This window comes from Trichomycterus rosablanca, chromosome 6, assembly GCF_030014385.1.
Source record: "Trichomycterus rosablanca isolate fTriRos1 chromosome 6, fTriRos1.hap1, whole genome shotgun sequence".
In the NCBI taxonomy this organism is placed as follows: Eukaryota; Metazoa; Chordata; class Actinopteri; order Siluriformes; family Trichomycteridae; genus Trichomycterus; species Trichomycterus rosablanca.
The window spans coordinates 34,458,702-34,470,797 of NC_085993.1; the positions used below are offsets into that span (position 1 = coordinate 34,458,702).

Here is a 12,096-nt window from a genome sequence, read left to right on the forward strand (position 1 = left end):
GCACCTCATTGAATAGGCTTGTGACCTGCTTATTAAACAAATTTAACAGGTGAAAGTTCCTCCACAAGAGGGAGATGTTAGCCCAGTTTAATGTATTTCACATCAATGACAGTGCACTTGGGAGCTCAGGTGGTGCAGTGGTCTATACACTAGCCCACTCGCACTGCTGGCCAGCATCTACACAGACTTGATTGGCTATGTATGAAGGTTGGGGGTTGGCCAAAGCCCTGTGATGGACTGGCGCTCTGTCCAGGGTCTGTTCATGTTCTGTGGCCAGTGATTCTGGATGGAACTAGACCCACTGCTACCCTGGCTAGGATTAAGCACAAAATGTACAAATTATTAAAATTGGGTTTAATGTTAAGTTGTGTGTGTGTGTGTGTGTGTGTGTGTGTGTCTGCCTTGCGATGGTCTGGCGCCCCATTGTGGGTGTTACTGTGCCTTGCGCCCATTGAAAAGCTGGGATAGGCTCCAGCCCTAATTGGATAAGCAGTTAAGAAAGTGAGTGAGTGTTAAGTCATTTATTTCAAGTGTCAAGTCAACTAGAAATATAATTTTAATAACTATAATAAATAACAGAAGGTTATTTCAAATCTTTTTTAGTTCTACATTTGAATCAATAGTGTGGAACACTTTAACACAATGTACTACAAAGTTTTGACATCAAAATACATAATCTGTGCATTTGGGTGGTACTTCAGCCCACAACCACTAAGATACAAAGGTTCAAATCTCTAGTGATGCTGTCAGCTTGTTGGACGTCTACATACGGGGGGTAGGAATGGCCAAGGTCATGTGATGAATTGGCGTCCTGTCCAGATTGTGTTACTGCATCACACCCATTGATTACCCGTTGATAAAAATTAGAAATAAATAATTTTTATTAATGAAGGAGATTGGTTTGTCTTTAGTGAAGTTATAGCAATCTACATTGTCCCTGTTTGGCAGTTTCAGATATTTATCTTTTAAAAAATTTGAAAATGGCAGATGACTTTGTACTTAAACATTGACCAGTGAAACCTTTAGTGTACTGCATATTGCAGAACATATCCTATTATGCATATTATTTTAAGATTTAGCAGGGCTGACAGTAACATTGAACTGTGGATGGACGTGGGTTCTTGTTTTGGTCACAGGATTTTACAATGATATACACTGATCAGCCATAACATTAAAACCACCTCCTAGATTCTACACTCGCTGTCCATTTTATCAGCTCCACTTACCATATAGAAGCACTTTGTAGTTCTACAATTACTGTCCATCTGTTTCTCTGCATATTGTTTTAGCATGCTTTCAACCTGTTCTTCAATGGTCAGGACCACACTGGATGATTCTCAGCACTGCAGTGACAATGACATGGTGGTGGTGTGTTAGTGTGTGTTGTGCTGGTATGAGTGGATCAGACACAGCAGCGCTGATGGAGTTTTGAAATACCGTGTCCACTCACTGTCCACACTATTAGACACTCCTACCTAGTTGGTCCACCTTGTAGATGTAAAGTAAGAGATGATCGCTCATCTTTTGCTGCTGTTTGAGTTGGTCATCCTCTAGACCTTCATCAGTGGTCACAGGACGCTGCCCACGGGGCGCTGTTGGCTGGATATTTTTGGTTGGTGGACTATTCTCAGTTTAGCAGTGACAGTGAGGTGTTTAAAAACACCAGCAGCACTGCTGTGTCTTATCCACTCATACCAACACAACACACACTAACACACCACCACCATGTCAGTGTCACAGCAGTGCTGAGAATGGTCCACCACCCAAATAATACCTACTCTGTAGTGGTCCTGGGAGAGTCCTGACCATTGAAGAACAGCATGAAAGGGGGCTAACAAAGCATGCAGAGAAACAGATGGACTACAGTCAGTAATTGTAGAACTACAAAGTGCTTCTATATGGTAAGTGGAACTGATAAAATGGACAGTGGGTGTAGAAACAAGGAGGTGGTTTTAATGTTATGGCTGATCAGTGTATCATCAACAAGAACAACTCCACCCCTGAATGGGGTTTAGAATGGCCTAGGTGAAAACTTTGGTAGGACATTCAATGTAAAATTATTAATCCAAATATTTCGGAAATTGCGTTTGTAGGTTATCAATTAACTGCAAATTTGGGCATTAACTATCATCCTGTCTAGCAGCAATTACATTTCTCAGTGTTTGAGTCTTTCAGAGTGCTATAGGTTATTTCACACACCATGCAGGAAAATTTTAATCAACTTTTGGCAGGACCATATTTGAAAGCAGTGATTATAAGGGGTGATTTCAATATTTCCATTATGAGCAGAATATTCTGAGCAGTAAATAACCATGTTTTCATATGGTTGCAGTGTCAGATGAAGAGAAAGATTTTTCTTACAGACTAGCTAAGCTAAATACTTAACAAGTATTGCCTATTTTACCGTTGAATAAATTATACAGAAAAGAAGAAGAAAAATCTAATTGACCTCAGTAATACACTAAGTCCAAAATTACAAACACCATTTCCAGAAAAGTTTGGACTTTTTGTAACGTGCAATCAAACAAGAATCTGTGATGAGTTTATTCAAAAGTAGAAATAAAATAATTTCTGATATTTTTACTGATCTACTTCATTGTATTTTGTAAATATAAACATATTTAGAATTTGATACGTCAATTTACTGACAGTTTTTAACATTCCTATTACCATTACTTAAACCTCAGCTTTTTTAGACCAGCATTTTTCTCAAATTAAAGAACCTTAAAAACGTATTTTGTTTTTCACAAAGGGATGCTGAATTATCACTTTCAGAATCATACTGAACTTTTATTTATTTAAGAACACTAAATCCTACTTGCAAATCTGTGTCTTTCAAATCTGCTTGATATTATTTAAAAATCAAAACAGTTTAAGGAGGATAACTGGGGATTTTTTTCAGGTGAGAAAGCTTTACTAGCCTGCTAGCTTCAAAGCAAAACTAAAGAAGTGAACTTCAGATACCAAATACTGTATGTCTTATATAATCTACTAAAATTGGGGATTTGGTGCCAAAACTATTTAAGCTTCTTACACTTCTTTTCACCAGAAGGCTCACTTAAACACCAAAGCACCCAGAAAACAACTGCTGTTAAACTAAACTAAGCTGTAAAACACACACACACACACACACACACACACACACACACACTTACATACACAGAGCAAATTATAGGTTTATTTATAAAAGAACCCAGTGTCACAGAGAGAGTCCAAAAATAAAGTTTAAATAGCACACTGATACTTAGGGTGTGTGTGTGTGTGTGTGTGTGTGTGTGTGTGTGTGTGTGTGTGTGTGTGTGTGTGTGTGTGTGTGTGTGTTTACAGCTTCTACAGTGTTCTGAGGAACAGTATTTTCCATAGTAATAAGAGTCCAGTTTAATGGTGATGATTAGCCTAAGCATTAAAACTAGAATCAATGTAGAAATTCTATTTGACTATTGAAACAGTAACACTTTATTTGAACCCAACATCATAAGACTTAGCCATGTCACAATTCCTGTCATGAATGATTACCTCTAGTGATACAAGAGTTCAAGTTGCTGGTAAAATTAAATGAAACATTAAATAAATGAAATGGAAAATTCTTAAGAACTCATACTTGAGTATTTCTTGGACATTATATGTATTAAATATACATTGTCTGAGTTGCTAATGGAAGTAGTTATTTTTATCAGTATTTGAATTTTCTTATGTAAAGAATTTGTGTACGTCTACAATCTCTGACAGTTATAGTCATAATATCTGTGCTATAGCTTGGTTACACCTTATAGCTTATTTTGTATTGGGAATGCTGTGTACAGATTTAAAGGGATTTGCACTAATAAATACATTTGAAACACAACACATTTTGTCCAAATTAACTATAGTTAATTTGTGTATACACAAAAGGACCTATAGTGACCATTTTGGCTGTGTTGACCTCTGAAGCAGTGTTGGTGTACTGATACACAGGTGATCAAAAACATTCTAGACAGGACATCTATAAAAAAACAAAAATACAATAATGATTAAATTAGTTCCTATAACCTAAAAAACATCTAATTGTTAGATACGTTTTTGTAACATATTACCTTGACTTGTCTGCTGCCATTTATAGGGCTTATTAAATACCATAGCGCAAAGGTGTTTTTAATATTACTGTTAAAAACTCACAGCAGGAACTCAGGTTTTATAAAATATTTTACCACATTCCAGTGCTATCATATTTTGTTTACTGGTGTCATTATTACGTAACGGATGACTTTTATAACCACTTGCTTTATAGTCATGGAGTCAAAAATAGCAGACAGCTAAAGAATCTCCCTGCAATCGAAGCCAAAAAAGGCAATGTTAATGAGCTTGCTAGAGACTTTCTTGCTAAAAAGAAATAAAAGAAATAAAACTTAAGTATTAGATCAAATGTTAATGGATTTGTATGAAAATCTACATTTTTACTAACCTACATACAGCTCCCAAAGTACTGGCATCAGAATAGAATTTAGAATAGAATGCTTTTATTTGTCATATATACAAATACAAATATACAAATATACAGTATATATACAAATACAAATATACAAATATAAATACCAATATATACAAATATAAGACGTACAGTACAACGAAATTCTTTCTTTGCATATCCCAGCTCGTTTTGGAAGCTGGGGTCAGAGCGCAGGGCCATCGTACGGCACCCCTGGAGCAGAGAGGGTTAGGGGCCTTGATGAAGGGCCCAACAGTGGCTGCATGGCAGAGCTGATATTCAAATTCTTAACCTTTCAGTTGATAGCCCAAAGCTCTACCCACTAGGCCACCACTGTCCCATATAATTGGTAAAGATGAATAAAGGGCGCTTGCAAAATATACTATTTTACTATTATACTGTACATTTACTAAAATAATTACTATTGATGTAAAATAATGTACTAATCTTTCTTATATTTTTTAGCTGTAACAATGGTTCGGTGTATCCTGTGGTCCATTTTAGCATGACTGTGCTCCTGTGCACAGAGCGAGGTCCATAAAAACATGGTTTCACGTGTTTGATGTAGAGGAGTCACAGTAGCCTTAACCACACTAAACTCTTTTGAAATGAATTGGCGCAATAATTGCAAGCCAGGCTTTCTTGCCCAACATCAGTGTCTGTCCTGTTGTTGACTTGACTTGTTTGGAACGGACTTAACATTTAAGTACAGTTTACATATTCTCAATAGTCCTTAGTACAGGGTTCTTCCAAATGCCTAATTTTAGTCTGACTTAGCCATCCCAGAACAACTTTCAACATTATTTTTTTCTACTTCAACACTCAAATGCAGGCAAAATCTTCAATTTCTCTTTTAGTTTTTATAAACAAAATTTGAATAATTTATATTTTACTTTTCACCTGACAGCTGAAACCCTAAGGGCTTATCTTCTACTCCTGTTTTACTGGAGTATAATTTTGAATAACAGAGAAATCACATTCCCATAATCAACATTGCACAGATTAATGTATTGTGTATTAACCTTCATAAAAGTATTGGCTATGCAAAATATCAGCACACCTAAATTGCCCATATCCTTTGTTAAAGCAATAACTTAAAATTTTGAATGCTGGGAATAGGACATATTTGTGTGATTTGTCCTCATTCACATTACGTAGAGGCTGTATTTTTCCTGAAGGTGGCTAAAACCAGTTTATATGAATAGAAGGTAAGCAAGAAGGATTATTGTACAGTAAAGAATGTAATCCCAGCTCTTTAAGTATTGGGGTAATTGATGTATTGGAATTACTTCCCCCTAACAAGCTCTGAGAAACTGCCTCTGCTATAAGGTCAAAACTGGATGCTGGTCAGATCTTACAGTTAATGATCCCAAACTTACACTGATCAGCCATAACATTAAAACCACCTCCTTGTTTTTACACTCACTGTCCATTTTATCAGCTTCACTTACCATATAGAAGCACTTTGAAGTTCTACAATTACTGACTGTAGTCTATCTATTTCTCTACATACAAACTTTTTAGCATGCTTTCACCCTGTTCTTCAATGGTCAGGACCACCACAGAGCAGGTATTATTTCGGTGGTGGATCATTCTCAGCACTGCAGTGACATGGTGGTGGTGTGTTAATGTGTTTTGTGCTGGTATGAGTGGATCAGACACAGCAGCGCTGCTGGAATTTTTAAATACCGTGTCCACTCACTGTCCACTCTATTAGACACTCCTACCTAGTTGGTCCACCTTGTAGATGTAAAGTCAGAGACGATCGCTCATCTATTGCTGCTGTTTGAGTTGGTCATCTTCTAGACATTCATCAGTGGTCACAGGACGCTGCCCACGATGCGCTGTTGGCTGGATATATTTTAGGTTGGTGGACTATTCTCAGTCCAGCAGTGACAGTGAGGTGTTTAAAAACTCTATCAGCATTGCTGTGTTTTATCCACTCATACAAGCACAACACACACTAACACACCACCACCATGTCACTGCAGTGCTGAGAATGATTCACCACTCAAATAATATCTGCTCTGTAGTGGCCCTGTGGGGGTCCTGACCACTGAAGAACAGCATAAAAGGGGGCTAACAAAGCATGCAGAGAAACAGATGGACTACAGTCAGTAATTGTAGAACTACAAAGTGCTTCTATATGGTAAGTGGAACTGATAAAATGGACAGTGAGTGCAGAAACAATGAGGTGGTTTTAATGTTATGCTTGATGGGTGTATGTCCGAATAATTACAAAAATGGGTAAGGAACATGGTATCAAGCTTTTCTTGTGGCTTTTATAGTCCTCTGATTAAAATAACATTGCACAGGACCTTGTAGCCTAGATGTGGAAAGATTTAGTATTGACAGAAGCTCTCAGATTTTACGAGAAATGTGCTGTTTTTTAAATACTGCAGATTTAATGCTGACATTTAGAAAGTCTAGTAATTAAGAAATTAATTATTTAGCTATAAGGCCTGTTAGAACAGCAAAGCCACATTAGTTTTGAGCACTGTTTGATCGTTTTGTGATTTTTACAGTTATTTCTTTCCTTATAAGAATTTGTTAATGTGTTTTATTTTTAGGCACTAAAGAATTAGAGAGGATGTTGGTTGAAATCCAACTACTTCTGCACTCTTGAAACCTGACCTCTTCATTCTCAGTATAGTTTAATAATTAACTAACTTCCTGCTCTGGTGCCATCATTCTCTCTCTCTCTCTCTCTCTCTCTCTCTCTCTCTCTCTCTCTCTCTCTCTCTCTCTTTCTCGCTTACTCATTCTTTTACTCTTATTTTCTGGGTCTCTTTCATGATTTATAAAGCAGACAGGAGAAACCGAGAGACTGAAAGGAAGAGAAGCAGGAATGCCTTTTATAAATTTTCTTAACCTGACAATCTGTTTATATAAATCAAATTCACTGATCTTAAATATTAAAACTTAATGTTAAAGTCTTCTTAAAGTGGCTATGCTTTTTAGGCAGCATGGTAGTACATCATCATGGGATGTGAGATTGCTCTTATTCAGTAGCTGTCAGCTTCCTACCATCTTCCAAAAATATGCTAATCTAAATTGCCCCTAGGTATAAGTAAATTAATTTAGGAGTAAATAAGTGTTTGTGTCTCTGACTCTCACTGGACACTGAACGGTGCTTCTACAACCCCAAATCAGAAAAACATGGACAGTATGGAAAATGTAAATAAAATACAAATGCAGTGCACCTTACATTTACTTTGACTTTTATTTGATTGCAGACAGGATGAACCTGAGATATTTCATGTTTTATCTGCTCAACTTAATTTCATTTGTTAATATATCTCCATTCCTGCATTTCAGGCCTGCAACACATTCCAAAAACAGTTGGGACAGGGCCAATTTAGGGCTAGTATTGAGGTAAAAAAACTAACTAATGATGTGATTTAAAACAGGTGATGTCAACAGGTGATTGTTATCATGGTTTGGTACAAAAGCAGAATCCAGGAAAGACTGAGTCTTTGTTGAGCAAATATGATCAGAGGATCTCCAGTTTGTCAACAAATGTGTGAGAAAATGATTGAAATGTTTAAAAACAATGTACCTCAAAGAAAGATTGGAAGGGGCATATTTCTCCCTCTACAGTGCATAATATCATTAAACCAGTCAATGAATCGAGAGGAATTTCAGTACATAAAGGCCAAGGGTGCAAGCTGATCTTCGATCCCACAGACGGCACTGCATCAAGAACCGCCACTCAACAATAGCTGATATAACCACATGGGTGAGGGATTACTTTGGAAAACCTTTGTCAAGTACTACAATACAGAGTTACATGCACAAATGCCACTTAAAACTTTACTGTGCAAAAAGGAAGCCTTATGTTAACCATGTCCAGAAGCGGCGTCAACGTCACACATTACAATGGCATGTCTGCGGAAGAAGAGGTTATGGGTACTGGACTGGCCTGCCTGCGGTCCTCACCTGTCCTTATAGAGAATGTGTGAAGAATTTTGAAACAAAAAAATGTGACAACAATGACCCCGTACTGTTGCTGTACTGTATTTTAAACCTGAAACACTAAATCACTTGGTATCCTCGGTGCCAAAACGTCTTTTAAGTGTGGTAAAAAGGAATGGCAACATTACAAAGTGGTAAATGCTTTACTGTCCCAGCTTTTTTTGGAATGTGTTGCAGGCCTGAAATGCAGGAATTGATGTTTATTAATAAATGAAATGAAGTTGGCCCAACAAAACATGAAATATTTCATGTTCATCCTGTCTGCAAGGAAATAAAAGTCAAAGTAAATGTAAGAAACTCTGAACGTGTTTTTTTATTATTTGCATATTCCATGCCCAACTTTTTCTGATTTGGGGTTGTATAATGCTAACTCTAATTCTATTTAAAAATCAGACATTGAAATTCATGACATTCGTTTTCATCTGTAGGGAATGCAAGCTAATGTTTATTAGCAGTTAGCCGGTCGTTGTTTTTTCAGGGATTTTACATGTTCAGCAAACTGGCATGAAAAGATTACTTGCGTAAACTAACCACAAGAGGGCAGTGCAACATGTTTATTACTTACAGTTCTAGTCATATATTAAAATACTCTTAAACGTATGAATGTTGCATTCCTCGGATGTTATTACAACACTTCTTTTTTTGGAATTAAATAATTATAACACATTTAAGTCATTAATCTAAGTTCTTTTATGAGTATATTGTGTTTTATGCTGCGTCGATAATGATTGTTTTACTTGGAAGGTTGGGGATCGTCCAGGTCCTGTTTTTGACAGACAAGCACTGATATCTAGTCAGCAGACGGTTCCTTCTTGCTGCACTTCACTAAATCTTTACCTGCTGCTATTATACTAAATCTAAATCTACTCTTCACATGTTTGCCTATTCAGTTTTTTATTATGGAATCTTGTGTAGGTGATACTAGAGGCATCTGCAGTTCTGTAGATGTTTTAGGACTACATGGTGACTTAGTAGATGAGTTGTCACTGAACCCTTGGAAAAGTTTTAGCTAGCCATAATTTCATAATTTCACGTTAACACAATAGCTGTCACTGTGGTTTGTCCTAGTGCATTAGACATGACTTGGTAAACATTTCCAAAAAATATTTAAACCGCTTATTTTCTTTCTTTTATTTATTTATTTACTTTTATTGTGGCAGTTTTTTCTTTAGAAAACTGTAAGGTCATTGCTTGAATTTGATGGTAAGGTTAATATGAGTTTGATTTATATTTTACAGCACAAGGCAAACTCAAGGCCCGAGAGCTTAAAAGACGTATGATTGTCTTAAAATACACTGTAAAATCGTACATGAACTGCATCTCCTACAATGCATGCCGATTTTGTGACCTGCAAAGTGACTGCATCCCGCCACTAGATGGCGGTGTTTCACTGAGGCGGTTTTTTAACAAGTGATGTTGAGAAATATTTACAAATCCCAAAATGTACAAGAAGAGAAAATTGAAGCAGAAGGAAGGTAATTTAATGAAAGATGGGAAAGTGAATACAAGTTTGTGCTTCAAGAAGAAAAAACAGTACGTCTCTTGTGTTATGAGGCCGTGTCTGTGGTAAAGGAGAACAATATAAATGTAGATATACATTATAAATATACAGTATAAATTTGGCATTTTGACACCAAACACAGAATTTAGCCTCCAAGAAAAACAACAAATTGTCCAAGACTTAAAAGGCAGACTGCAATCACAGCAAGATGCATTATAATCGGCCCTTTAAGGGCCACAATAATACTGACGTGGCCCTCTGTGAAAATGAGTTTGACAGCCTTGTTTTACAGGGTTGGTTAAAATTACTTTGGTAAACTGGATGAGGACTAACCAAAGGGTATTAAGAGCAATATGCATGTTGGAAAACTTTTTTTAACAATAAATAAAATTACATCTTACAACATGGGCTTTACCTAAGGTCTAGTTGAGTTGTATCATGTTTTGATTAATGATATAAATTATCAGGGTTAGAAAATGTATTGTAATTAGACAGGGAAATTACTGTCACACCAATATAACACCAATGACTTTCCTCAATAACATTTAAAAAACTGTTACTGTAATTTCAGTATTAAGTTAACATCAGTACTCAAATTGTATTATCAGTATGAAGTCAGGGCAGATTTTGTATTTTTTGTGTATAGTAGAGAAAGGGTTTGAGTGGGTTTTTATAATAGATTCATGGAAAACATTTTTATGATGAATAGCATCATGGCAGCAGGTAAATATGAGAACACTGAGAAAGGTTTTTCCTGGAACATTTACTGCATTCCATATAACTCTAGTATGAATGTTATGAATACTGAGAATGACTTTTCAACCATCTGCTGATGGAAAAATAGTAACGCACAGTAACTTGGATAAGTAACTTTAATCTGATTACTGGATTGGAAATAGTAACTCGTTAGATTACTTGTTACTGAAAAAATGTGGTCAGATTAGAGCAGGGGTCCTCAAACTTTTTAACTTAAGGGCCGGATTACTGTTCTTCAGTGTTTTGGGGGGCCGGACCGCAGATGAAATAGTAAACACACCCCAAAAAAGCTATTTACTATGTATACTGGATGTATTGTCTGCTGTGTATAACTGTAGTATAATTTTACTTCATAATGATAATGCAGACATTTTATTTATTTTAATAATTTCCATTATCCCAACTCATACAGTGTTTCCCCAAAAATAAGTGTGAACTGTGAGTTTGCTTTTGCCTGACGAGACAGTCAGCATCAGGTTCCATATTTGTTACTGCCAGTCATAATAGGTAATAAATGTTGATGAGTGAGTCTGAATCTAGTTGGAGATTTAAGGTGTTTAAACTTCGATAAAGTCTGCTCACAGGTACAGTGGTACCTCGGTATACGTCCTTAATCCGTTCCAGATCCTTGGATTCATACCAAACAGGACGTATACCAAACGAATTTCTCCCATTAGAAATAAAGGGAAAATGATTAATCCGTTCCCATGAAAAAAAATCCTATTGTTATTGACATATTATACGTTGATGGGGTTGTATAAAATAATTTATAAAACGGATTGTTCCAGTCCTAAAATCTGATTGGCTGAGCTGCACCTGTGACCACCTCACGTCATCCCATATTAATACGCCACTGAAAAGAACAAGTGCAAACTTGGTTGAACACTATTTTAAGTCATGTACTATACATGGAAATGTCCAGATTAATATAAACAGTAATCCTGATCATTAAGCGGGTGTTTCATCCAAGAAATAATAGTTTGCGAATGTTATGTTCGCCCTCATGTTGCTTAGCAACACGGCACACCGTTAACGCTCGTGGCTTTGTCTCGCGAGAGGTAAACAAGGGTCGCGCGCGGTGTCATGACTCATTTTGACCCGTACAAGTTCTAGCACGCGAGTTGTATTCCAAACAAAGGTCGTATACCAAGCAACATTGTTCGCGTCCAAACAGGACAATAATTCCTGAATCTGCCTGTAGTTAAGAGCATTAGTTTTAATGAAATTAACACAGGACACGACGATTTTCATAATGAAATTCCATTTAACTGCTTTGCAACACAAGTGCAGTGGCTGCGATCACTCATCTCTCTATTGATACGCACAATCACTCCTCTCGCAGAACCCACCATGCTTGGAGCGCCACCCGTTGGATCACTGCCGTATAATCTACGGAGAC

General features: G+C 36.7%; 2 protein-coding genes across 2 annotated transcripts in view; both read left to right on the forward strand.

The window, feature by feature from the left end:
* nudt15 (nudix (nucleoside diphosphate linked moiety X)-type motif 15) overlaps positions 1-12,096 on the forward strand; it is a 426,914-nt gene that overhangs the window by 220,911 nt on the left and 193,907 nt on the right. The gene's annotated exons all lie outside the window — the stretch shown is intronic.
* The window catches only part of xirp2a (xin actin binding repeat containing 2a), a 47,038-nt gene that overhangs the window by 583 nt on the left and 34,359 nt on the right, over positions 1-12,096 (forward strand). The window lies entirely within an intron of this gene.